General features: G+C 49.6%; 2 non-coding genes across 2 annotated transcripts; both read right to left on the bottom strand.

Moving 5' to 3' along the window:
• Window positions 1-20,562: 20,562 nt before the first annotated feature.
• Window positions 20,563-20,635, bottom strand: TRNAV-AAC (transfer RNA valine (anticodon AAC)). Its single transcript has one exon. It is a non-coding gene; the product is annotated as a tRNA-Val (tRNA).
• Window positions 20,636-26,768: 6,133 nt separating this feature from the next.
• On the bottom strand, window positions 26,769-26,841 carry TRNAK-CUU (transfer RNA lysine (anticodon CUU)). The gene has a single exon. It is a non-coding gene; the product is annotated as a tRNA-Lys (tRNA).
• Between the last annotated feature and the right edge of the window lie 860 nt (window positions 26,842-27,701).

The raw sequence follows: 27,701 nt of genomic DNA, 5'->3' as shown, positions 1-27,701 counted from the left end.
ATGCAGGGAAGGATTTCTTTTCAGCCACAGGCAAACAGCCCAGTAGGAACGGCCACCTCTGTCCCCTTAATTAAATTCCCGTATTTCAACCAGGTTACCCTAAGCGATATCACTCTCCTGAGGATTACACAGCAAGATAAAGAACGGATGTTGCTTGAATGCGAGGAAACACCGGGACCATACGCTGCCAGGCTTTGTCATGCAATGATACCAGATTACTTGCAACTAGCATGGCATGGTCAAGTGTCCTACCATGGAGGACGGAATAAGGCTGCACTGCCCAGAAACCTTGTGGCAAGGCTTTTGGAGTACCTCCAGGAGAGCTTCATGGAGATGTCCCTGGAGGATTTCCGCTCCATCTCCAGACATGTTAACAGACTTTTCCAGTAGCTGTACTGGCTGCGAATGCATCCCAAGTGCTCAGGGCAAATTAATCATTAAAAATGCTTGCTTTTAAACCATGTTTTATATTTTAAAAGGTAAACTCACCTGAGGTCCCTTCCATGGGGTCATGGTCTTGGGTACTGGCTTGGGAGGCTTGGGAGGGTACTGCAGTCAGGGTGAGAAACAGATCCTGGCTGTTGGGGAGAACGGAGAGCTGGGTGCTCTCTGCCAGCTCGTCCTCCTCCTCCTCCTCTTCCCCTTCCGCGGAATCATCAGGTGTACCTGATGAGATTATCCCCATCTCGGAATCCACAGTCAGAGGTGGGGTAGTGGTGGCGGCCCCCCCTAGAAATGCATTTAGCTCAGCGTAGAAGCGGCTTGTCCGCGGCTCTGACCCGGAGCGACCGTTTGCCTCCTTTGCTTTTTGATAGGCTTGTCTGAGCTCCTTGACTTTCACGCGGCACTGATCTGAGTCCCTATTGTGGCCTCTCTCCATCATGCCCTTGGAAATTTTTTCAAAAGTTTTGGCATTTCGTCTTTTCGAACGAAGTTCTGCTAGCACTGAATCCTCTCCCCATATAGCGATCAAATCCAGTACCTCCTGTACGGTCCATGCTGGTGCTCTTTTTCGATTATCAGCCTGCATGGTTACCTGTGCTGATGAGCTCTCTGTGGTCACCTGTGCTCTCCACGCTGTGCAAACAGGAAATGAAATTCAAATGTTCCCGGGGCTTTTCCTGTCCACCTGGCCAGCGCATCCGAGTTCAGATTGCTGTCCAGAGCAGTCACAATGGTGCACTGTGGGATAGCTCCTGGAGGCCAATAACATCGAATTGCGGCCACACTAACCTTAATTCGGATTGACAATACAGATTTTGACGCTACTCCGCTCGTCGAGGAGGAGTACAGAAATCGAATTAAAGGGCTCTTTAATTCGAATTAAATGGCTTCGTTGTGTGGACGGGTCCAGCGTTAATTCGATTTAAAGCAGCTAAATCCGAATTAAAGTCGTAGTGTAGACCAGGCCCCAGAGGCAGGCCCTGCTCAAAGAAGCTCGCAAGGAAAGGGCTGATACTGCAAGAAGATACATACCTAAAAGGTACTGAACACTAGATATCAGAACACTCCAATACTTGCACATTTCACATAGATAACAAGGAACAAACTGACCTCTCCCAATGACAGGGCCAAAAGAATAATATTATGAATAGAGTTGTTTTGTTTAAACCAACATGTACAAGGTGAGAGGCGGCACCTTGCTACGTAGAGGGGTTGCACCTCAATATGTCAGGAGTGATGTGTAACTTGTTTGAACCTGTGTATAAGAATGCATCCCTGGGGCAGTGTTTTGGTCCAGCCTAGGGGGCAGTGGAAAGTTTTGCCACTGATTGAGCTGAGTCCATTGTCAAGGGAGCACATATGTACTGGCTAGCAGCACCTTAGCAGCACCTTGAACTTTGTTTGCCAGGGAGCTGGAGACTGTGTATCTTTAAAGGCAATAAACCTGGCTGACGTGCCTTTGTACCTTACTAGAATCTGTGGTCATTGGGGGTTCTCTCGGGGTCTGCTGTGTCAGCTATCTGCGCAGAGCTGGGACAGCACACAGAGGGAACACACACATGCAGCCAATTGATATTAACATTGAACAGAGCAGAGCACCACACCAGTAGCGTCTGACAACACCGGTGACCCCGACCTCTGATCTGGTGAGGACGCGAGCTGTCCGCTGTAGGAACCGTGATCTAACATGGCAAAAAACCTCGAGCTAGGGAACCCCCTTATCCCCTCCCTTTATATCCCCACAGAGTTTGATAACTCATGGACCCGCTGGATTGCCAGGAAGGGGGGTCCATATAAATTTAAAAAAAGTAGGGAAACATGGACTGGCATATGTAGAGCGATGGTAGGCTCTAAAAAATAATAAAAGTAAAAAAGCAAGAATTCTGCAACTAATGTCTATGGCAATGCAACAGCTGGAATTATTCCTAACTTTCTTGAAGATATGGTTGCCAAGCAACAGAGATGCGCACTCTGCTTCTAATCCTAACCACTCACTAATATTTGAAACATGGGCTTTTCTTATTTCCATATAGCAATGTTTTAAAATAATGTTAAATATAAAATAATGCAAAATTCCTTGTTACCAAATTAATACAATACATTTGGCAAATATTAATATATTTTTTATCAATTTATGTAACAAGTTTTAAATAAGGTAATAATTTGTTTATTCAAATGTAACCCTTTTTATTTTTTATTTTTGTTTGCCTTACTTTGTATAGTTATGAATAAAATTCTGGCGCCATTTGTTTTTAATTGTAAGTTTGTCCTGTACATCATGTGTGTTGTCTTGTGTTGTATGTTGTGTGTGTCACGTGACTATTTTTTATTATTTTTATTTTTTGTTGCAACAAAAGTCAATTTTACACCCTTTTAAAAAAATATATGTATATGTGGTACCACATTATTTTAAAATCATGGTTGGGGTATAATCAGTATTATTAACACCAATTTTTGTGCAAAGTTCAAAAAGGTTTTAGTTACAAATTTATGTACATATATGTCTGCCTCAACAAATAATGCAATTGCAAACAAAAAGAATTCTCTTTTATCAATCACAGTTTTGTTTTGTTTTTTAAAATTTTTGTATTTGTTATTCAAAGAAAAAATTTAAGGGGAAACCTCAACATTAAGGTAAAGATAATATTAACAAAATGTTAATTTCTTGTTTGGGCTTTTTATAAACTTGTTTGCACTTTTAAATATAGTTATAAAAATGTCATAACCAAAATGTTTTAAAATAACAATTTATGCATAAAGCTAACCAAACAATTTGAACAGGTTTCCACCTTTGGCTCCCAAACGTAACAAAGCATCATTAAATACCCTCAAATACCTTCAAAGTACCTGTATTTAAAATTTATTTTGGTTTAATTTTATAGTTGGTTTAATTTTATACACTTTTCTTTTGTTATGTTATGTTAATGGGAAACAATGGTTGTTAAAGTTTGTGCTTCTAAACAGTTAACAAGAGTGAAGTTGGTATCACAAGCAAATTAACTGTAAAAAGCTTGTTAAAATTATGTTACTAACTCTTTTGCTGAAACAAAGTGTTCAGCAAGGAAAAGCAATACACCTTCTCATGGAAGACTGTGAGCATTTATTTTAGCCATTAAGCATTACATTTAGTATAAAATATTAGTAATGCACCTCAAGTGAAAATGAATGTCTATACAACAATTGCAAAAGTATAGTTTGTGTTATAAAAGACTCGGGCCCTATTATATTGTCCCTATTACATTGTAAACAAACTAAGTTAAACTTTGTATTAAGTTTGGCTTACTAAAAACAAAAACAAAACAAAAAACTTTACTATGTTAACTAACAAAAGTTGTTTAAGTTGCATCCTACAGACCAAAAACGCCAGAAAATATCATACCCTAAAGACACCAGATGATGTCAGTATATAGTAAAAAAAAAAAACCCCAAGCATCAAGAAAAGAAAAATGAAGTGCTTTATAAGTAAGAGACTGGTCAAATACAGCTCTATCTATCATATATGGACAATTAAGTTAACAATCAGCTAAAAACCACTAGCTGGGCCAGAATAAACTATCATTTAATTTCAACTTGGTTACTGTGTAAAAACAACTGTATTATTGCTGTACTACTGTATTATCATTGTACTACTGTATTATTGCTGTATTGTATTATTGCTGTACAAGATGTACAATGTGCATAACCTTGCTAAACTGTTTAACCAACACACAGGTAAAAATCAACAAACGAATGGCAGCAAACAACATGAAGGCAAGGAAAAAACAAATTGGTCAAGAAATTAAGTTACCCAGTAACTACAAATTGGGTAAACAAATTCCCTGTTAGTACCAGTCATAATTTGGGTTACTGACACTGCATCCTAACTAAGGCACATGTTATTCAAAACAATTTTGTTCAGTGTCTGGGTACCAATACTACATCCTGATACAGCAATATTTGATAAATTGGTTACTGTCCATTCAGTAGGTTATCTGGAAGACAGCATCCATAAAAAACAACTGGATCTACATCAACTACTGGTGCATCACAAAGCAGTTCAACCAATGAAACAGAGAAGCTAGCCACTTCTATTTCCTGCCCAGTAAAGCTTACCAGAGGGTGACAACCAGCAGTAAGGGTAACCTATAACATGAATGGACAGTACTGTGTAGTAACTAATTACAATGTATTTATATATAAAGGCCTCAGTGGTAGTGTCACTACTCCAAATTTCTGATTTACTTCTCATATACATAGAACTCTGGGACACACTATCACAATCCCTACCCCAGTATTTCAAAACACTCAGCCTACTACTAATGATGAGACAGGTAATATCTGGAATTGCCCTAATAGAAGTGTGTTTCTATCTGTGTCACCAAAGTAAAAGGGCCAAAGTACACCACCAGACTGGAAAAACATGGTTATGCTTGGATATAAGGTGGTGTCATATGTACACATACATACTATACATATATGCCCATACACACTACAAATATATATGCCATATCCATATAATTCATATATATTAATTATTTGGGAGTGCCTCTAAGGCTCAATCATAATACTACATTCCTCAGTCATGGTCCCGGGCCTAACATTCCCAGGCCCACCATAAGGGACTAAAAAATAATTGGATAATAAAATCTGCCTATCAGTTGTACGTGGGAATGTGCAGACTAAAAAGACAAATGGGGCATGAGTGTATGAATGGTAAAATAAGATAACCACATAACAGTGTTTAGCCCACTGGGTTATCTTCAGTCCATGCATTATGCTTTTCCAGGACAATGGGTAAACATCCGCCCCATAAAAAGACAATAAGTGGGGGAATGTAGTAAGATGAGGCCCTGAAACATAAACCCTTATCAGAGGCCCAGTATGAGGCCTGAGGCCTGAACTAAAGTAATGGTCAAGACTTTGCTAACATAAAGCAAAGTTAAGCTGTGAGCCAGAGGCAGGCCCTGCTCACAGAAGCTAGCAAGGAAAGGGCTGATGCTGCAAGAAGATACATACCTAAAAGGTACTGAACACTAGATATCAGAACACTCCAATACTTGCACATTCCACACAGATAACAAGGAACAAGCTGACCTATCCCAATGACAGGGCCAAAAGGGGAATATGATGGATAGAGTTGTTTTGTTCAAACCAACATGTACAAGCTGAGAGGCGCATCTTGCTACGTAGAGGGGTTGTACCTTGCTACGTAGAGGGGTTGCACCTCAATACGTCAGGAGTGATGTGTAACTTGTTTGTACCTGTGTATAAGAATGCATCCCTGGGGCGGTGTCTTGGTCTAGCCTAGGGGGCAGTGGAAAGTCCCGCTACTGACTGAGCTGAGTCCATTGTCAAGGGAGCACATATGTACTGGCTAGCAGCACCTTGAACTTCGTTTGCCGGGGAGCTGGAGACTGTGTATCTCTAAAGGCAATAAACCTGGCCGACGTGCCTTCGTACCTTACTAGAGTCTGTGGTCATTGGGGGTTCTCTCGGGGTCTGCTGTGTCAGCTATCTGCGCAGAGCTGGGACAGCACACAGAGAGAACACACCACGCAGACAATTGATATCAACATTGAACAGAGCAGAGCACCACACCGGTAGCGTCTGACAACATGAAGCATCTTGTGTTTCATTCCTTATGTCCTGGTCCCATCATGTGGTACTTTACACAGAAACATTATTTCCTGAGGAGAGACCCAGAAGTGGGGGCTGCATTCCTGTACCGAACAGTCACTAGAAATGTGCAGACAAAGGCCTTTAGGACAAGGCGTCCGTCACTGTCAAAAAATCATCTCCCTCCTGCAGATAACTGGCAGCCTGAATTTGTTCTTTATCCTTCTGGTGTGTGGGGGCTGGAATCAGCACTACCCAGCCCCTCTGTATGTAGCAGGAACAAACACAAACCTTGGCTTTAAAACAATCTGTCCCCTTCCTTCTCAGGGAAGATTTTTCTATGATTGTAGTTGAGCTTCAGTTCCCCTTTCCTAGGCTCAGGTTGGGTGTGGGGCCAGCTCCCAATGAGATCTGTTTTCACCTTTGCCCCCTTTCAGTCACTCTGGGATGGTAACTCTGCTCCCAGCTGTCAGGTGACCAGGTGCTCATCCACACTGCTTGTGAGCTCCATGGTCATGTGTCACTGCCTTTGCTAGTACACATAGCATGCAGGAAAGCTAACCCTGCCAAATGTATTGACAGTATAGTGGTGAGCATAGCTGCTTTCCAAGTGCTTGAGCTGGGTTTAATTCCCAGCCAGTGCAATGTTTGGTTTTTCTCTTTTATTGTTTCCTTGTCTGGAAGTGGTTTAATTTCAGTCATGTTGTGTTGTAATCACATTATAAATAGAATGAGACAATAAATGTCTCAAAGCCCAGCAGGTCATATAGGATGGAGGGGTAGAAGGGGCTGGAATATACAGGGAGCTGCAGCACACATCCTTGTGTCACCTGAGAAAAACACAACCCTTTGGAAACCCGCATCTCCATCCCCTGGCCTTCAGTGTTATGAGTCCAGCTGCGTGCGATGTTTGTGTGATGTTCCTGCGTGATGGGGAAATAAAGTTTTGGGTCAGATTCCTTTGCTGCTCGAATTATAATGGCATGAACAAAAGGGAGGCAAAATAAAAATAAACCCAAAATTGCAATACAGTTAGGGAACAAAATAAAAAATAATACTAAGGGGGTGGGGGGAAGAGATCAGGTATTTGGAGATCTCCTTGATATTTGAACTCAGATTGCTAGAATCAAAATTCAGACTTGACATTGTAGAAAACCTGCTACTACTCGTCTCTGAACACCTGTGATGATCAAGATTGAGTTGGGACACCTGGTCTGCTTCAATCATTTATTGTCTCTCTGTCTCTCCCCCCCACCACCCCTCATTTCTCTCCTCCAATGTCTATGCATTTCTTCTCTTGCTCCCTCTCCCCCTGCTCTTTCCCAGGAACTCACACTCTACAGCTTATAGGAAAAGCTGAGTTTCCATGTTCTGTACATGATCCTGTGTCAGAGGACATGTGACCCCGGTCAAAACCAGTCACCAGAACAAAATGGCCCTTTATGGAAATTTCTCTGCCTACTCCCCAAAATACCCCCTCCCCCAATAAAGAGGCTCCACATGAGAAATTTCAGCCCAAAGACAAATTTGTGTGAAATGTTGAGAAGTGAAGAGCCGCCTTCCCCTCCCCATCCCCAAAACTCTAGTGTCACCCCCATAGCACCAGCACAGGGAACCCAGTGAAATGAGGTTACAGAATACAAGGGAGGAGGCAGCAGGGGAGAGAGGTGACAGGGAGTCTCTCTTTTTCTTTCTCTCTTCCTCTTCTCTTCCAGGAACTGCAGTCACAGCAGGGAGGGGTTTGTTTCATTATTAGGGATCCGTGTCTGTCACAGAGGTGGTGGAAGTGACAGATTCTGTGACTTCCTGTGACCTCTGTGACTTCTGCAGTGGCCACAGTGGCTGACTCCAGGGCCGCCCAAGCAGCTGGCTCCAGGGACTGCCCAAGCAGTAGCCAATGCAGCTGGCCCTCGGGACCACTTTACCAGCGGTTCTGAGAGCGGCGGGAGCAGCTGTACCTCAGTGGCCCCTGGCAGCACTCCTGGGGTGGCTGGAGCAGCAGCTGGCCCCCTGAGGTTCCCCCCTCCCTAGCAGCAGCTGGAGTGGCATTGGGCCCCAGGCTTCGCCCCTGGTAGCTGGTACTCATTATCAATCAAATAAATCAAAATGCTTCCACCTGCCAGTGGATTTAGCCCAGGACCCTCAGAGTCAGCAGCTCTTACAGCCCCCACTGAGCTCTCTGGTCAGGTGTCCTAGAGCTGGAAGCCTCCTGTTTAGATCCTAAAATAGCATTTTTGCACCGGGGGGCTGAAATTTTAGACCGGACATTGCAGTGCCACCGTTATTTTATTGAATTGTTTCAAAACAGCAAGTCAAGAATGTCTCCTAAGGGCCAGGATCTCTGCCATGGAAACAGCTGCCACTGCTCTCCAGGAGTCTGTGCACACCACACAGCAAAGTATAAACCTCCTCTGAACTTAAGGGGGGTCAGACAGTGACAGGGTTGGTAACACAAATACTTCAGACTACTAACCCCAGGTCCCTTTCTTTCTTTAACCCAGGACATGCCAGTCAACTGTTAAGCATGGCATTATCTTCATCTTAAAATACCTCTCAGTACATTTAACAGAGGAAGTGAAACCCCCTCCCCCAAATGGCTCCCTGTTAAGGAGTTGTACCATACCTGTCCCTGGAGACTGTCTGGTTTTATACCCTTAGAGCTTTCTCTCTTCAAACCCATCCTTATCCCAATCTATGGACCAACCTCCACATTTCAGAGTTTAGAATTTATTCTCATCACCCTAGTATGGCACTTTCCATGTGAATTAGACAAAGTTAATGGGGGAAGCTACATGGCTAATGAAAAGCAACACTCCAGATAATGGCTCAACTCCTAACCCTGCATTAACCACTTGCACCAGTGTAGGTGCTTGTTAGACAAACTTGGGCAGGAGCGGCGCCAGGGTTTTTCGCGCCCTAGGCGGGGGTCCTTCCGTGCTCCCAGTCGTCGTCGTCAATTCTGCAGCGGGGGGGTCCTTCCGCGCTCCCGGTCTTCGGGGCACTTCGGCGGCGGATCCCGGAGCGAGTGAAGGACCCGCCGCAGAATTGCCATCGAAGACCCAAAGCGCGGAAGGACCCCCCACCGCCGAATTGCCACCGAGGACGGCAAAATGCCGTCCGCCCCAAATCCTGGCGCCGTAGACGACCGCCTAGGTTGCCTAAATGGAAGCGCCAGCCCTGGCTGTAGGCAGTTATCTGTGTCTGTCATTAACAGCTTTGTCTGATAAATGAAAGGCTGATGATCCAAACCCAACTGAAGATGGTGTTTTTGTTTTTAGTGATGAGAATCCAGTACATTTTAACAGGAAGAAAATCTCCTCTATTCTGGTCTAGCCTCATTTGACTCCTTCAGCCCATCTTCTTCCTCCCCCATCAGTGTGTTTCCTTCCCCACTGGGGACATGCAAAGATAAGCCTGGGTCAGTCTGTGTCACAGAGAGTCTGTAACCCATAGGTCAGTGGTTTTCAAACTGCAGGTCGTGACCCAGTACTGGGTCGCAGAATGTCAGGCACTGGGTCATGGCAGCTCTGCTCAGCACCGCTGACCAGGCTGTTAAAAGTCCCATTGATGGTGCTGCCTGGCTAAGGCAAGCTAGTTCTGACTACCTGTTCTGACACCGCGCTGTGCCCCAGAAGTGGCCAGCAGCAGGTCCAGCTCCTAGCTGAGGGGGCCTATGGGGCCTGCAGGCGAGAGCCGCACAGAGCTGCTTGCGTGCCTCCGCCTAGGAGCCGGACCTGCTGCTGGCTGCTCCTGGGGTGCAGCATAGTCTGCAGTGTCAGGACAGGCAGGAAGCCTGCCTTAGCACTCCCACTGCACTGCTGAACCACCTGAGGTTACCCCCATCCCCTACCCCATCCCCGAGACCCCCCAAACCTGGAGTCCCTTCCTGCACCCTGAACCCCTCATCCCTGGCCCCACCCCAGATCCTGCACCCCAGCCCAGATCCATAACCCCCTCCCATACCCCCCACACCCAGCCCCAGTCCAGAGCCCCCTCCCACACCCTGAACCCCTCATCCCTGGCCCCACCCCAGATCCTGCACCCCAGCCCAGATCCATAACCCCCTCCCATACCCCCCACACCCAGCCCCAGTCCAGAGCCCCCTCCCACACCCTGAACCCCTCATCCCTGGCCCCACCCCAGATCCTGCACCCCAGCCCAGATCCATAACCCCCTCCCATACCCCCCACACCCAGCCCCAGTCCAGAGCCCCCTCCCACACCCTGAACCCCTCATTCCAGCCCCACCCCACAGCCCTTACCCCGGCACCCCAACCCTCTGCCCCTGCCCTGAGCCCCTCCCAAACTCCTCTTCCCCAGATCCATTGGGTCGTGGGCATCAACAGTTTTCTTCAACCAGAAAACAAGTTTGAAAACCACTGCCCTAAGAAATGTGGGTGAAGGACTCCAGCTGAGAACTGAATTAACTCCACTCACCTGGGTTAGAAACATTTGTTTCTCTCGAGTACATTGTGGGAAATGGGACATTCATTCAGACCCAGGAGGCAAGGAAGCGGCTTCATGACCTTGATTCCCAGGAAGGGAGAGAAGAAAAGGCCAGAGCTGCCTTTAGTCCCAAACTGGAGTCTCCTGGAAGTTAGAAAGTCCCTTGGTCACTGAGGATCCCATGGGATCTTGCTGCTCCAAAGGCTTCAGAGTCCTCGGTGCGGGGAGGGGATTACTGCACCGTCTGAAATACAAGGGAGGACCCAGGAAGGGAAGGGAGGAACAGAAAATGGAGAGGAATGAAACAGACAGAAAACCCCTTGTCTCTCTCCTCTCCCCTCCCTCTCCCATAGAGTGACCAGATAGCAACTGTGAAAAAACAGGCCAAGGGGTGGGGGGTAATAGGCGTTGTGACAAAGTTCCTCTTCTATCTTGGTGGGTCCTGCATTTATTGGCGGATTTTCTCGCCTCAAAGATTCACCGTGTGGGTTGGGGAACAGCCCAGAGACCTTCCCCTCTGGAAGAAGGCACAGTCCCGGTCAATTGGGAGGTTTGGGGGGAACCCGGGCCCGCCCTCTACTCCGGGTTCCAGCCCAGGGCCCTGTGGACTGCAGCTGTCTATAGTGCCTCCTGTAACAGCTGCATGACAGCTACAACTCCCTGGGCTACTTCCCCATGGCCTCCTCCAAACACCTTCCTTATTCTCACCACAGGACCTGCCTCCTGGTGTCTGATAATGCTTGTGCTCCTCAGTCCTCCAGCAGCACACCCTCTCACTCTCAGCTCCTTGCACCTCTTGCTCCCAGGTCCTCACACTCACACCACAAACTGAAGTGAGCTCCTTTTAAAACCCAGGTGCCCTGATTAGCCTGCCTTAATTGATTCTAGCAGCTTCTTCTTAATTGGCTCCAGGTGTCCTAATTAGCCTGCCTGCCTTAACTGGTTCTAGCACGTTCCTGATTACTCTAGTGCAGCCCCTGCTCTGGTCACTCAGGGAACAGAAAACTACTCATCCAGTGACCAGTATATTTGCCCTCTACCAGACTCCTGTACTCGGCCCGGACCTTGTCACCGTCTGGGCCGAGTCCTTGCAGGGCGGGATCCTCCCTCTTTCGTGCAGGCGAGCCGTGCTCGCCTTATTGCCAATTTACAGAATTGGCATCCCATCTCACTCCTCAGCACGGACTATAAAGTCATAGCAAAGGCCATCTCGCTGCGGCTAGGGTCCGTGCTGGCCGATGTGATCCACCCAGACCAGACCTACACCGTCCCGGGCCGTACCATCTTCGACAACTTGTATCTGGTCCGGGACCTCTTGGAACTCGGGTGTAGGGATGGTCTGTCGTTCGCCCTCCTGTCCCTGGATCAGGAGAAGGCGTTAGACAGGGTGGACCACGGGTATCTCCTGGGCACTCTGCGAGCGTTTGGCTTCGGGCCCCAGTTTGTGGGTTTTCTCCAGGTGCTGTACGCCTCCGCAGAGTGTTTGGTCAGGCTCAACTGGACCCTGACCGAACCGTCAGCTTCGGGCGAGGAGTACGTCAAGGGTGCCCCCTCTCGGGCCAGCTGTATGCTCTGGCGATCGAGTCCTTCCTCTGTCTCCTCCGTAGGAGGTTGACGGGGTTGGTGCTGCGGGAGCCGGAGCTGCGGCTGGTCCTATCAGCGTATGCCGACGACATGCTCCTCGTGGTCCAGGACCCGGGCGACTTGGTGCGGGTGGAGGCTTGCCAGACCATCTATTCGGCAGCCTCCTCCGCCCGGGTCAACTGGGTCAAGAGCTCTGACATGGTGGTAGGGGACGGGTGGCAGGCGAGCTCCCTCCCACCCGCGCTTCAGGCCGTCCGGTGAAGCGCGAGTCCGCTGCTCTATCTCGGTGTTTACCTTTCTGCCACGCATCCATCTCCACTGGAGAACTGGCTAGGTTTAGAGGGCAGGGTGTCGGAGTGGCTCCGGAAAGGGACAGGACTGCTCCGGTGTCTCTCCCTTCGAGGGAGAGCACTGGTGCTCAATCAACTAGTCCTGTCCATGCTCTGGTACCGGCTCAACACCCTGGTCCCGGCCCCGGGTTTCCTGGCCAACCTCCGGACGTTGATTCTGGAGTTCTTTTGGTCAGGACTGCACTGGGTCTCTGCGGGGGTTCTCCATCTACCCCTGGAGGAGGGAGGGCAGGGCCTGAAGTGTCTGCACGCTCAGGTCCACGTCTCCCGCCTCCAGGCCCTGCAGAGACTCCTTTATGGTACAGGTAGTCCGGCATGGAGCGTATTGGCGCACGCCTTCCTGCGCTGCTTCCGAGGGCTCCGATATGACCGGCAGCTCCTTTGTCTCCATCCGAGAGGTCTTCCGCAAGACCTCTCCAGGCTGCCGGTCTTCTACCAGGACCTCCTCCGGACCTGAAAACTGTTCTCAGTGACCAGGTCCGTGGCGGCCACCGTGGGGCAGATCTCCTCGCGGAGCCCCTGCTACACAACCCCCAGCTCTGTGTGCAGGTGGCGGAGTCCTCCATGGTGCGCCAGAGGTTGGTTCTGGCAGAAGTCACCAAAGTCGGAGACCTCCTGGACTACAACCGGGGAGATTGGCTGGATCCCCTGACGCTCACTCAGCGCATGGGGCTCTCCAGACCTCGTACTCCCCAGCGCGTACTTCAGGAGGTAAGGGCCGCTTTGCCGCCCGCTGCTCGGGACTATCTCGACCGGGTCCTGCGAGAGGGCACGCCCCGCCCACCCTCCACTCCGAGCCCTCCAGATTTTTTCATCGGGCCCCTGCCTCGTGGACCCAACCGGCCCCCGCCCCGTCCCTTCTCCATGAGCCGGCTGCACGATCTACAGCCGGTTCTGTTCCGGACCGCGCCAAGGAAACATCTATACACGCTCGTGCTCCATGTTCTTCATGTCCTCACCCTCGCGTCCCACCCCAATACGAAGTGGCGGGACCTCCTGCCACCTCTGGAGGGTGAGGAGCCCCGGTGGGCCAGCCTTTATTCTACTCTGATCCCGAAGCCCACCGGGGACATCAGTTGGCGGCTCCTTCACGGAGCCGTGAGCACGGGCGTGTACTTGGCGCGGTTTACCCCATCCCAGACACCTGTCCCTTCTGCGGCATGAGGGAGACCCTGGCGCATGTTTACCTGGAGTGCGCCAGGCTGCAGCCCCTATTCCAGCTCCTCAAGGATATTTTGTTGAGATTTTGGTTGCACTTTTCCCCTCACCTTTTTATTTATGCACTCCCTATCCGTCGCCCCACAAAGTCACGGGACCTCCTGGTCAACCTCCTCCTGGCCCTAGCAAAACTGGCCATCTATAACACCAGAGTGAGGAGGTTGGCCGATGGAGTCTCCTGTGACTGTGGGGCCTATTTCCGGTCCTCCGTTCGTTCACGTATCCGGGCAGAGTTCCTCTGGGCAGCGTCCACTGGCTCCCTTGATGCCTTCGAGGAGCAGTGGGCGCTGTCCGGGGTTCTCTGCTCGGTGTCCCCGTCTGGTTCGCTTCGTTTGACCCTTTGACCTCACTCCTGTCCCTGTTCTTTTATTAGTTGTGCTCCGTAATTTTTTGGTCTCCAGGTCCTGTGGACCCCCCCTTAGGCTGGGGGGGATCCTTTAGCAGTGGGCGGGCTTCGCCCGCCCACATCCTGGATCCCAATAGGACCAGACTCCTGTACCCCACTGGTCTGGGTCTGTCACAGCGTCTATATAAGAAAAAGTCCCAAAACCCAGGACTGTCCCTTTAAAAATGGGACATCTGGTCACCCTACCCTCCCAGCAAGAAATGTGATTATTGGGGAAACTCCCCACCATGAGCGGCAGAGATCACAGAGACATTCGCCGGACACTGAGCAGTGATAGACTTGTTGCCTCCTATCCCAGTGAGAGCTGCAGGTGTGGCCTGCTGTGCTTTCCTTAACAGGTGCTGGAATAATTTGCAGCACGGAGACCTGGCTCGGGGCTCATCGGGCAGAAGATTTGCTTGCCCCAGTGGGTGGGGGGGTCCTTGGGGGAAGAGGCTGAGCGGGGGCAGGGCATGGGGGCAGAGCGCAGGCAGGGCCATGGTCTGAGTGCTGGTGGCTCCCCCACTGCTCGGGAGGTTCTGTCCAAAGGCAGCAGCCCAGCACCCCTCCAAAGGGAGGTGAGTCACATCCAGCATTTCTTGTCCCGTTTGGGGAGGCTCAGCCTCCCCGAGCCTCTTATACCCACCACCCACACTCAGTGTCACTGGCAAATATGGTCAGAGGAGACTCTGGGGGTCTGGGGTGTGAAATACCTGGATGAAACTGGCTGCCTGAGCCCAGCCACTCTGCACTCAGGGGAGCAGTGAGAGGGGGGCGGGACCTCAGGGAGTAAATCCTCAGAAATCTCGCCCCTGGGTTTGTAATGTCAGGCTCCAGCAGACAAGTCCCTCTATGTGTCAAGGGAGGGGCGGTGAGGGGGAGGGCTATGGAGTGTCTCTGTTAGGGGGAGGGACTGTGAGGATGTAGCAGGAGCTCCCTGACATGGGAGTTGAACTGCCCCCTCCCCCCAGGTGCTTTGGGGGGCCCTAGGGCACACCATGGAGCTGCTGTCCCTGCAGGGTCCCTGGGAGTCACAAAGGGGTTATGTGAGGTTACTGCCCCATCGTCCTGGGGTGGGGGACTGGAGCCCCCGGAACAGCCCTGTGAGGACTCAGCCCTGTGGGGAATTCACTGTCTGTGGAAAAGCACGTCTAGGAATGGGGATTCCCAGCTGCATTAAAGCAGCATGAAGGAGAAGAGAGAGTTAAAGCTTTAGAGAAGTCAGGGTGCGTTGGGTGTGAAGGAGGGTGCCCAGCTCTCAGTCTGCAGTACGGCCAACCCCGAACGTTCAAAAACCCTGAGTCAGGCTCACCAAAAGTCACAAGATTGTCTTCAAAATCATGAGATTATGTAAAAATAATAGATTTGGGGATCTTTTTATTTGCCTTCTGCTTGATGAGCCTTTAGGGCACACTGGTGTCACACTTTGAAGCTTTCTCCACAGCCATAAGGGGTAGAAACGTAATGTTTCTTTAAGAACGAAGGCTGAAATCATCACATCTCCACTTGACTCCAGGAGCTGGGGCTTTAAGGAAAACAATAACTCTCATGAGACTCAAGGCAAAATCATGAGAGTTGGCAGCACAGAGTCGGATCGAGTCTTTATTCTCCGGGATTCCCTGGAGCAGGGGTTCCCGACCTTTTTCTTTCTGTGGTCCCCGCTCAACATGGTACAAAAACTCCACAGCCCACCTGTGCCACAACAACTGCTTTTCTTTATGTCCAGTAGATTAAAAGCCAGGGCTGTCGTTTGGGGGTAGCCAGCAGATCAATTGTGCAGGACCCCACAACACAGGGGCCCCCCACAAAGTTAAGTTGCTCCGGCTTCAGTCCCAGGCGGAAGGGCGCAGATTTCAGATTTCTGCCCTGAGCCCGAGCGAGTCTAACACCTGCCCTGCTTTCTGGTTTATTTTGGTGGACCCCTGATGGCTGAACTCAGGCCCTTAGAGTGGGATATTCCTTCACTGCCAGCGACACCAGGGAAGCTCACTGAGCAGCTGCCTGTCCTCAGGGACAGTCTAAGCCTGCAGGGCCCCAGGGGGCAATGAAACAGCTGGGTCAGGCTGGGCACCCTGACTCCCAGAGAACTGCCCTAGCTCTCTTCTCAGCAGCAAAGAAGTCAATTCCCCCACACCCCGATGAATCAGCCTGGAGCTAAGTGCAGTGCTGGGGGTTTCTCCTTTCACTCCTGGTGGGGAGAGCCGGGATCCCAGGGGGCATTTCTAGCAGAGCATTCGGAACTCAACTGGGGGAACCAGCCTTTCATTACAGAACGCTCACGTTCAGACGACATCTTTATTTATATTATTTTATAATATGATATAATCCTTCAATCCTTCAATCCTAGTGTCACCATCGATAACATGGCTTGTTCAGCCTTGTGGGATACCAAGGGTAAAACTAACCGCTCTTCAAATCCAAGAGCATGGAGATAAATCACCTCTCAGAGTCAATGTGGGGTAATCAATAGGCAGACTGTGGGCCAAATCGCTCTTGAATGGACCCCAAAATCTTTTTATTTACTTATTATTATCATCATTATTGTTATTTTTTATTATTATTTACGCTGAAGTCTGGACATTGACTAGACCTTAACAAAAAATAATGGCTTACCCCTAAGAACGGGGTTGTGTTACATTCCTTATGTCCTCGCTCCATCTTGTGGCCATTTCCTTTCCCTCCTTTTGGTGAAAAGCTTTGGGATTTTGTGTAGAAACTTTATTTCCTTGGGAGAGACCCAGGAGCGACAGAACAAGGAGTAATAGTCTCAAGTTGCAGCTGGGGAGGTTTAGGTTGGATATTAGGAAAAACTTTTTCACTAGGAGGATGGTGAAGCACTGGAATGGGTTACCTAGCGAGGTGGTGGAATCTCCTTCCTTAGAGGTTTATAAGGTCAGGCTTGACAAAGCCCTGGCTGGGATGATTTAGTTGGGAATTGGTCCTGCTTTGAGCAGGGGGTTGGACTAGATGACTTCCTGAGGTCCCTACCAACCCTGATATTCTATGATTCTATGAGCGGGGGCTGCCTGCATGTACCAAGCACCCAGTAGATTAGAAGGTGACCGACAAACACCCTTAAGACGAGGCAGCCGTCCCTGTCAAAAAAATCATCTCCCTTCTTCACTTGAGTGACAACCTGAATTGTTCCTTAATTGGGCAGAGCCCAAGGATTGGAATCAGCAGTAACAAAACTATCTGTACATAGAAGGAACCAACACAAAATGTGCTTTAAAAGGAGCTGTCTCCTTCCTTCTGGGGTAAAATTTGTCATTATGGTCATCAATTTTCATTTCCCTTCTCTGAGGGCATAGATGGGATTGGAGCCACCTCAGGCTGGGATGTAGCACCCATGTCCCCATCTGTCAGTCACTCTGGGAACCTGTCTCTGCGCATAGCTGACAGACTGCCTCCAGCCAGCTCTTGGGGGTGAGTCATTTGGCAAGCATAAGTGGCACATAAGAGACATGCTTTTACCAGATGCATTGGTGGTATAGTGGTGCGCATAGTTACTTTTCAAGCAGTTGATGTGGGTTCAATTCCCAGCTAATGCAGTGATGTGATGTTTTCTCCGCTGGGCATTGGTGTTTAATTTCACTCACATTGTATCAGTTTAGCAATGGAATGAGAGAATCAATGTCCCAATTCCCAGCAGGTCATTCAACACACAGTGGAGGAAGAAAGGGGTGGGACTATAGGGTGAGCTGTTGGAGTCATCCTGGTATTACAATGTTTGGTTTATTTAAAAAAAAAATTCCTTTACTTCCCTCTCCCTTTAAGTCTCAGAGTCTTTAAGCACAGAAGAGACTAGTGTGATCATCTAGTCCAACCTGCTGCACCTTGCAGGCCAAAAGACCCCACCCACCCACTCCTGTAATGCGCCGGATTAACTTTTTGTGGGCCTGGCGCCAAACATATTTGTGGGGCCCCCGGGGAATGATTGTAAAAGGGGCTGGGGGCAAAAGCACAATGGGGCGGGAGCTAGGGTTGGTCCCTGGAGGAAGGGAGGGGCCAGGGGTAAAATCCAAGTGCAGCAGGGCTGGGGAGGAGGTAAAGAGGATCCCCGCCCCATCCCTGCCCACATAGAGCTGGTACCTACCTGGTTCTACCCCATTCTCTTCATCTCTCTCTGCACTGAGCTGCCCCTCCTCCTGCAGCAGCAGGACAGGTTCTCTTCCAGCCCTCTGGGGTGGGTGTTGGGAGTGGGAGGAGTGGAGACTAATGTGGTTACTCCTGTAACCAGACTTTTAGTTTCCAGTCAGCACTGCTAACCGGACACTCAGGTCCCATTTTCTACTGGAGTTTCCAGTCTAAAACTGGATACCTGGCAACAGGTCTGCCAGAAAAGCCTGAGGGGGGAGGGGCAAGCAATCATTTTTAAGTGGGGGGGGGAAGCAAGTGGTGGGTGCGCTAGGGAGTGGAGAGGAGCTAGTGGGCAGGGCCATATCTGCTGTACTGCCCAGGTAGGTTGGAGACTGTGCAGATCAGCTGACATAGTATCCCCAGCCCAGGTGACGTGACAGCCAGTGGTGGATTTAGAGTTAGTGGGGCCTCCCAGCCCTGTGCTCAGCTTCATTTTTGGGGCCCCTCCTTGGGACACAGCCAAGAAAAAGACCATTCTCTCTTATCCCCCTCCCCGTTCTTCATTCTTTTTTTCTTCATCCTCCTATAAGTAATAGCAAGTAAATGAAAATAAAGTGAGGTACCTTGATTGTTCTTGTAGTCTAACTTATTTTTCCACAGACCACTTGAAAATCACGTAGGTTCTCAACAGACCACTTAATGGTCTTTCCAAATATTGTAAAAAACACTGGGGTGCGGGTTCTGGCCAGGAGCTAGAGTGAGGGAGGGGGTTCAGGGTTGGGGCAGGAGTTTGGGGTGTGGAGCGCTTACCTGGGGCAGCTCCTGCTTCGTGTGAGGGGTGCAGGTGGGAATGGGGGGGTGCAGGAGCTCCCCTTTGGTGCTCTGGATGGGGGTGGGGATGTGGGGGGGTGCAGGAGTCAGGGCATGGGGTGTGGGGGGAATGTGGGGGGGTGCAGGAGTTAGGGCAGGGGACTGGGGAGGTGTGAGGGTGTGCATGGGTCAGGGAAGGGGGCTGGGGAGGTGTGGGGGTGCAGGGGTAAGGGCAGGGGGCTGGGTGTGTGTGAGGGGATGCAGGGGTCAGGGTGGGCACAGGGCTGGGCGTGTGGGCTGGGGTCATGGGGGTGCTCATGGCAGGGGGCTGGAGGGGGTATGCCCCGATTCCAGGCCCTTCCCCAAGACCCCACCCCCGCCTTGTCTCCTCCTCCTCCCCGAAGCAGGGAGCAGGCTGAGGCTCCGCTCTTCCCCCTCCCTCCTGCCGGGAAACAGCTGATCGGCGGCAGGGAGAGAGGGAGGGGCGGGAACGGAGCACGCTGGGGGAAGAGGCGGGAACGGAGCCTGGCTGCCGGCGGAGGCTGCTCTGCTGCAGCAGGAGATGGCGGCATCAAGCTTCTGCTCCCACAGGAGAGAGCGGGGGGTGGAGAAGAGTGGGCTGGGCCCCCTTTGAACCGTGTGCCGGGTACCATGGTGCCAGTTGTGCCATGGTAAATCCGGTACTGGTAGGAGGGGAGGCAGCTCTGTTCACTGCCCCTACCCCAGGCAGCGCATGGAGGCCCTCTGCTCCCCTCCCCCAATGGGTGTGCAGAGATATGCCAGCAGCACTAAGGTGACTCCCTGCCCACTCTGCCTCCATCCCTCTGTGCCACTCCCAGAAGTAGCTGGCATGTCCCGGCATCCCCTGGGGCGGGGGGAGTGTCTCCACGTGCTGCCCCTGCCCCGACTACCAACTCCGCAGCTCCCATTGGCCAGGAACTGCAGCCAATGGGAGCTCTGAGGGCAGTGCCTGCAGGCAGCGGCACACGGAGATCCCCTGGCCATGCCCACCTAGAAGCTGCTACCGGAGTGTTGTGTGTACCAGTCACTTTGGGAGCTGCACTACCCGGGGTAAGCACCACCCCTCCTGCCCCAAACCCCCTCCCCCAGTGCAGAGCCCGCACCCCACACCCAAATTTCCTCCCATAGCTTTGCTTGTCTTTCTTTCACCCAGAACCATCCTTCTTCTCCTGGGCTGCAAGTAGCCATCCCTGGGAAGCCAAGAGGTAGGCACAGGATTCTACCTCTCAGCAGCCAACCGCACCTCCCCAGACTTTGCAGAACGAATGGTGGCGCTCTACTAACCCCACTTAGCCACACTGAGGTGCTTAACTTCTGCCCTGCCTTCCTCAGCATGACTTTCCTCTTTTGCCCCATTCCTGCCTCACTTCCTCCTTTGGCAAGTCACGCAAAGGAGGCCAGCAGGAAGAGCCGGCCTCCATAGGCCAAACTCTCGGGGCAGAGGAGGCCAAGCCACAAGGCATCAAAAGGTGACTGGCCTAGATCCTCTAGCTTCCCCCTGCTCATGCCAAGGCTTTTCCTCAGCTCATTTCACCACCCTCTGTCATGCAGGGGTGGGGGTTATCGCAGGGACAGGCCAGTGGCAGCAATAGGAGCACCTTGCTGGACAGCTAGGAAAAGTAAGCCACCATGTTTCTGCCTGGTTTCAAACCAAGGACCTTTTACATGTTAGGCAAATGTGATAACCACTACACTACAGAAACTCTGTTGCAGTGCTATGCCTCTCCCTTCATAAGAACATAAGAATGGCCATACTGGGTCAGACCAAAGGTCCATCCAGCCCAGTATCCTGTCTGCCAACAGTGGCCAATGCCAGGTGCCCCAGAGGGAGTGAACCTAACAGGTAATGACCAAGTGATCTCTCTCCTGCCATCCATCTCCACCCTCTGACAAACAGAGGCTAGGGATACCATTCCTTACCCATCCTGGCTAATAGCCATTAATTGACTTAACCTCCATTAATTTATCTGCAAAAAGAACGAGGAGTACTTGTGGCACCTTAGAGACTAGGCTAGGTCTACACTACAGCGGGGGTCCGACCTAAGATACGCAACTTCAGCTACGTGAATACCGTAGCTGAAGTTGCGTATTTTAGGTCGGCTTACCTAGCGGTGAGGACGCGGGAAAGTCGACCGCTGCCGCGCTGCCGCCGACTCCGCTGCCGCCTCCTGCCGAGGTGGATTTCCGGAGTCGACGGCAGAGCGATCAGGGATCGATTTTACCGCGTCTTCACTAGACGCGGTAAGCCGATCCCCGATAAACCGATTGCTACCCGCCGGATCGGCGGGTAGTGAAGACAAAGCCTTACAAATTTATTTGAGCATAAACTTTTGTGAGCTAAAACCCACTTCATTGGATGAATGCAGTAGAAAATACAGTAGGAAGATATATATATATACAAAGAGAACATGAAAAAATGTGTGTTGCCATGCACACTATAACGAGAGTGATCAGTTAAGATGAGCTATTATCAGCAGGAGAAAAAAAACCCTTTTGTAGTGATAATCAGGATGGCCCATTTTCAACAGTTGACAAGAAGGTGCGAGTAACAGTAGGGGGGGAAATAAACATGGGGAAACAGTTTTACTTTGTGTAATGACCCATCCACTCCCAGTCTTTATTCATGCCTAATTTAATGGTGTCCAGTTTGCAAATTAATTCCAATTCAGCAGTCTCTTGTTGGAGTCTGTTTTTGAAGTTTTTTTGTTGTAATATTGCGACTTTTAGGTCTGTAATGGAGTGACCAGAGAGATTGAAGTGTTCTCCGACTGGTTTTTGAATGTTATAATTCTTGACGTCTGATTTGTGTCCATTTATTCTTTTATGTAGAGACTGTCTGGTTTGGCCAATGTACATGGCAGAGGGGCATTGCTGGCACATGATGGCATATATCACATTGGTAGATGTGCAGGTGAATGAGCCTCTGATGGTATGGCTGATGTGATTAGATCTTATGATGGTGTCCCCTGAATAGATACGTGGACAGAGTTGGCAATGGGCTTTGTTGCAAGGATAGGTTCCTGGGTTAGTGTTTTTGTTGTGTGGTTGCTGGTAAGTATTTGCTTCAGGTTGGGGGGCTGTCTGTAAGCAAGGACTGGCCTGTCTCCCAAGATCTGTGAGAGTGAGGGATCATCCTTCAGGATAGGTTGTAGATCCTTGATGATGCACTGGAGAGGTTTTAGTTGGGGGCTGAAGGTGACAGCTAGTGGTGTTCTGTTACTTTCTTCGTTGGGCCTGTCCTGTAGTAGGTGACTTCTGGGTACACTTCTGGCTCTGTCAATCTGTTTCTTCACTTCAGCAGGTGGGTATTGTAGTTGTAAGAATGCCTGATAGAGATCTCATAGGTGTTTGTCTGAGGGATTGGAGCAAATGGGGTTGTATCTTAGAGCTTGGCTGTAGATAATGGATCATGTGGTGTGGTCTGGGTGAAAGCTGGAGGCATGTAGGTAAGTATAGCGGTCACTATGTTTCCAGTATAGGGTGGTGTTTATGTGACCATTGCTTATTAGCACTGTAGTGTCCAGGAAGTGGATCTCTTGTGTGGACTGGTCCAGGCTGAGGTTGATGGTGGGATGGAAATCGTTGAAATCATGATGGAATTCCTCAAGGGCTTCTTTTCCATGGGTCCAGATGATGAAGGTGGTATCAGTGTAACGCGAGTAGAGATGAGGCGTTAGGGGACGAGAGCTGAGGAAGCGTTGTTCTAAGTCAGCCATAAAAATGTTTGCATACTGTGGGGCCATGTGAGTACCAATAGCAGTGCCGCTGACTTGAAGGTATACATTGTCCCCAAATGTGAAATAGTTATGGGTGAGGACAAAGTCACACACTTCAGCCACCAGGTTTGCCGTGACATTATCGTGGATACTGTTCCTGACAGCTTGTAATCCATCTTTGTGTGGAATGTTGGTGTAGAGGGCTTCTGCATGCATAGTGGCCAGGATGGTGTTTTCTGGAAGATCACCAATGGATTGTAGTTTCCTCAGGAAGTGACAGTCAGTGGTGTCTCAAAGATAGCTAGGAGTGCTGGTAGCGTAGGACCTGAAGAGGGAGTCTACATAGCCAGACAATCCTGCTGTCAGGGTGCCAATGCATGAGATGATGGGGCGTCCAGGATTTCCAGTTTTATGGATCTGGGTAGCAGATAGAATACCCCTGGTTGGGGTTCTAGGAGCATGTCTGTGCAGATTTGTTCTTGTGCTTTTTCAGGGAGTTTCTTGAGCAGATGGTGTAGTTTCTTTTGGTAACCCTCAGTGGGATCAGAGGGTAATGGCTTGTAGAATGTGGTGTTAGAGAGCTGCCTAGCAACCTCTCGTTCATATTCGGACCTATTCATGATAACGACAGCACCTCCTTTGTCAGCCTTTTTGATTGTGATGTCAGAGTTGTTTCTCAAATAAATTTGTTACTCTCTAAGGTGCCACAAGTACTCCTCGTTCTTTTTGCTGATACAGACTAACACAGCTACCACTCTGAAATCTATTAATTTATCTAGTTCTCTTTTAAGCCCTGTTATAGTCCTAGCCATCACAACCTCCTCAGGCAAGGAGTTGGACATGTTGACTGTGTGCTGTGTGAAGAAGAACCTCCTTTTATTTGTTTTAAACCTGCTGCCCATTAATTTCATTTGGTGGGCCCTAATTGTTATATTATGGGAACAAGTAAATAACTTTTCCTTGTTCACTTTCTCCACACCACTCATTATTTTATATACCTCTATCATATCTCCCCTTAGTCTCCTCTTTTCCAAGCTGAAAAATCCTCGTCTCTTTAATCTCTCCTCATATGAGACCCGTTGCAATCCCTAATCATTTTAGTTGCCCTTCTCTGAACCTTTTCTAATGCCAGTATATCTTCTTTGAAATGAGGAGACCACATCTGTATGCAGTATTCAAGATGTGGGTGTACCATGGATTTATATAAGGGCAATAAGATATTCTTCATCTTATTCTCTATCCTTTTTTTAATGATTCCTAGCATCCTGTTTGCTTTTTTGACTGCCGCTGCACACTGCGTGGTCATCTTTAGAGAACTATCCATGATGACTCCAAGATCTCTTTCCTGATTAGTTGTAGCTAAATTAGCCCCCATCATATTGTATGTATAGTTGGGGTTATTTTTTCCAATGTGCATTACTTGACATTTATCCACATTAAATTTCATTTGCCATTTTGTTGCCCAATCACTTGGGCACTTTTGTTAGATCTCTTTGAAGTTCTACACAGTCTGCATTAGTCTTAACGATCTCGAGCAGTTTAGTATTGTCTGCAAACTTTGCAACCTCACTTTTTACCCCTTTCTCCAGATCATTTATGAATAAGTTGAATAGGATTGGTCCTAGGACTGACCCTTGGGGAACACCACTAGTTACCCCTCTCCATTCTGAACATACCAATGGGCCAACCTGGAGAAAGTGGTGGCAGCCCTTTGATAGGTCAGCTGGTAGAGCAAAGGACTGGAGCCAGCACTCAGGAAGTCATCCTTACATCACCCTTCTGACTCCAGCTTGAAGGAGAGCTTCTTTTTCTTCCCCTTGCTGAGAAAGACCAAGAGAAGAAAGAAAGGTCAGGTGGGCCAACTCGGTGCACAAGTCTACACTGTCTTTTCTTGCTTGGGAGCCTGAAATGAGAGACTCGTGGCGGGTAAAGGCACCGCTGTGCTTACAGAAAACAGCCCACTGCTGCACACAAAGGGACCAAAGAGCATCCCAAAGCCTGGGGCTGAATCAGGGACCTCTAGATCTTCAGTATAATCCTCTCCTGATTGAGCTACTTCAGCACCTGAAGGGAACTTTTTCGGCTTGCTGCTTCTCTGTCTGGGATGTTTTTGTCAGCCATGGCACACAAAAAGGGCATCATTGTGAGTGCCCACGAAGGCAAGATGAATTTTTGCCTGCCTTGCTCAGCTTGACTTGCTTCCTCACCCCATTCCTGCCTTGGATCCTGGGTTACCTGGTGGCTGAAGGTGGTCCATTGTCTCAAGCAGTGCCAGAGCCTGACACAGTGCCCCTGGGCAGCCTTTACTCTGCACATGCCGGCCATGCACATTTGCAAATACTTTAAAGCTCCTGTCAGTAAGTTCTGGGGACAGTGGCTCACCTTTAGAGGAAGCTCCCTAAAATTGGCCTGTCTCACCCAGTGGTACATTGACCTCTGTTCAGACTGAGCCGAAGTGGGGGGCTCGCTGCTGTGGCCGCCGCTGCTGTGAAGGCGGCCACTGTTGCGGATGAAGCCATCCTGTAAGCACCTTCAACCTAGCCACCCACTGAAAATCCTGTGGGATGTAAGGTGGGAGTAGAAGAACACTCGGGGGAGGGGCTTCCTAATCTCCTCCCCCTTCTGACATCATCAGCCATCTCATACCCGGTGCTGCACCCAGTGAGGAAAAAATAAAATACGGCCATATCTGAAGAGTCAGGTGCGTTCTTTGTGGTTGCCCCGCCATTCCCCTCGGGCCTGACCTGACCTCCATCTCAGCCACCCCTGAAAACTGAAAAACAAAAAAGTAGAGCCGTAAAAGGCTTCAAAGCCCACCAGGCCCAACCCCCCTTCTAATATGGCAGAAAAGCCACACTTCTCCTGACTAGGTAGGGACATCCTATTGCCCCACAAGAAGTGGAAGGCCATCATGTTCGGTCTCAGCAGCACTCGTGGAGCAGGGGGAAATACATGGCTGAAGAAATTCCCCACAGCCAAAAGATACGTCTTGAGCATCACAACTTTGTAGGCTAATGACAAGGTCCACTTACGCCACCGGCCGAGCCATTCCTCACAGGCCAGCAACTGCTTCTCCCACTTCGTGTTTCCCACCTCGTCCCCAACTGAGTGCTAGAAGGCCCAGCTCATCAACCTGCCCACTCTTGCAGCCCTCCTCTTCTGCCCTGACTGATAGGGTATGTCTACACCCAGCCGCTAGTTCGGCGGCTGGCAATCGAAGTTCTGGGTTCGACTTATCGCGTCTTGTCTGGACGCGATAAGTCGAACCAGGAAGTGCTCGCCGTCGACTGCGGTACTCCAGCTAGATGAGAGGAGTACCGCGGAGTCGACGGGGGAGCCTGCCTGCCGCGTGTGGACCGAGGTAAGATCGAACTAAGGTACTTCGAACTTCAGCTACGTTATTCACGTAGCTGAAGTTGCGTACCTTAGTTTGATTTGGGGGGTGAGTGTAGACCAAGCCATAGGGAGGAATATTAAGCCTCCTTCCCTTAGGCCTGCTCTTCAGTGTTCCTGGGGCACACCAACACCGCCCAAGTGACTTTGGGCCAGTAGGTCAACCAATAGGGCTGCGTCCTAGGCCAGGCTGCAGCCCAGCTTCAGGACTCAGAGGAAATGGAGCTCGCATCCCTACCTACAGGACTCCAGGCACGGCCAGCCTTCTGGATCAAACGTCCTCTCTTGCGCTCAAGTCACAACAGCTAGCAGGCAAAAGACAGGTTACCATGTCATTTGAGCAAGCAAGATGAAGCTTTGGAAATCCCAGGATGGTTAGCTGGCAACCAAAGGACCCCAAGGTCCCACTGAGACTTAAACTTTGATTGCAGGATTCAAAGCCCTGAGTGCCAGCCCTTACACCATGGGACCAACAAGGGAGCTCTTGACCTCTGTTGACTTCTGGCAGGGAGGACCCAGTGGGAACATTCGTCTCTGACCAGCCCTGAATTTGCTCAAAAAGTCAGCACACAGTGCTTGCCCAGAAGCCTTTCTTCCTCCAGACTGTGAGGAAGTAGCACCTTCAGTCCCAGTCAGTAAAGGGCCCTTCCTAGGAAAGGCTAAGTCCTGGAGTCAAGGAGAGTCCTATTGAAGTTCTTGGGGATATCACAGGGAGATAATATCTCTTTGCCTGACCAGGGACTTGAACCCTGGACCCTCAGATTAAGAGTCTGATGCTCTACCAACTGAGCTAGCCAGGCTCACATGTAAAATGGGCAAATTTCATGCAGAAGAAAAACTAGCCAAGAAAAAGAGAGCTGGAAACAATACAGAAAGCCTGCTACTCTCGCTCTCTTAGCAGTCCTAGCCCCAGCCTGCTCCTCCATCTGGAGCCCTGAGGCCTTATTCTTTTTTTTTGTTAAATATCAAATCCAGGAGAAAACACAGTTATACAAAGCAAAACGAAATCACAAACAGAAATGTCCTTGGAAATACAAAAATAGAAAAGGAAAATGCAATCCCCATCACTTTATCCTATCTGGGCCATTCCTAAATTGAGAGCACCCGCTAAGGTCCCTGTGTGCTTACGAGAAACCTGGAAGAACCCATACCACAGCCTGAACATGAAACTCCACCACTCCCAGGTGCCGCAGTAAAACCCTTTCCCTGCTGTGATGTTGCACACCATGTGATTTTATGAAAATATGCTAATGAGAGTGAATATAATGTAACTGGAATATGCTTCATGCAAAAGGTCTCTTGTAAGGTATCATTACAAAGCTTATAATCTACTGTGTGTGTTCATCCTATTTGTATGAACCTATCATTCTTGTATCTGAAACTAGAAATATGAAATATAACTCTGAGGTCCTGCTGTAATTATGCAAAGTGTGGGCCATTAATAGTGGTTTGGAATCTTGATGGCAACCATTAACCAGGACAATTGACTGTAGATGGCTCTGTCCTGCACCATCTGTGTCAGGCAAGGAAGAATAAAGGCTTGGGGTCTCACAGGACATGTGACCATGTCACCTGGTACAGGAATCCATCTTAAACCTGGGGCTTTTCCCCAGGAGAGAGACAAAAGATTCCTGCCTTGTACCAAAGGTATATAAGGGGG

The sequence above is a fragment of the Emys orbicularis genome, chromosome 15 (genome assembly GCF_028017835.1).
Source record: "Emys orbicularis isolate rEmyOrb1 chromosome 15, rEmyOrb1.hap1, whole genome shotgun sequence".
NCBI lineage: Eukaryota > Metazoa > Chordata > Testudines > Emydidae > Emys > Emys orbicularis.
Note: the sequence above shows the minus strand (reverse complement) of the source record. Positions and strands in the feature narration are given on the sequence as shown.